The sequence below is a fragment of the Wasmannia auropunctata genome, unplaced genomic scaffold, assembly GCF_000956235.1.
Source record: "Wasmannia auropunctata unplaced genomic scaffold, wasmannia.A_1.0 LD336095.1, whole genome shotgun sequence".
In the NCBI taxonomy this organism is placed as follows: domain Eukaryota; kingdom Metazoa; phylum Arthropoda; class Insecta; order Hymenoptera; family Formicidae; genus Wasmannia; species Wasmannia auropunctata.
Window position 1 is genome coordinate 2,572,467 of NW_012026795.1, and position 718 is coordinate 2,573,184.

Below are 718 nucleotides of genomic sequence, written 5' to 3' on the forward strand. Positions count from 1 at the left end.
TCAGAGATGTGTATAAGAGACAGGTCGTAAGCCGTAAGAAATTGACCAATCACATTCAAATATGAGAAGAATAATCGACTGTGATTGGTCAATTTCTTACGGCTTTCGACTTACTACTCTCATTGTAGACGGACTTTAGGTAACCATACATTGTGAAAATGGGCCTTAAGCTAATATTTCATGTGTCGTACGACTCGTGTACGACAAGTTTTGTTGGATGTTCTGATTGGCCGCAGAACAGAGAATTTCTAGAGACTCGAAAACTCGTCTATCTTATGTAGCTTTATTTTTATTATTTGTTTATTACTATTACAAACCATCCTGAAAGTTAAAATATTCTATATATTTTTTTGGTTTAAGTATAATTAAAACATACAAGAAATGATTCAAAATCAATTTAAAAATAGAAAAATACAATAAAAATTTAATAACAATATAATATAAATTTAACTTGAAGAAATTAAGGCTCGTATAATAAATAATCATAAATTGCTCAATAATATCTTTGCGAACCAACACGGATATTGGTGTGTAATAATTTTTACTGTTACAATATCAAGCCACATACAAACTATGCACCGCATATGTCTTGAAACACAGCTCTGACATGAGGCCAGAATTCACTGTAACGAATTAAATTGCCCAACAATTTAATATTTTCGATGCTAAGCATTTCGATAATTTAATCTTCTATAAGAATCTTCTCCTTTCCCCCCCC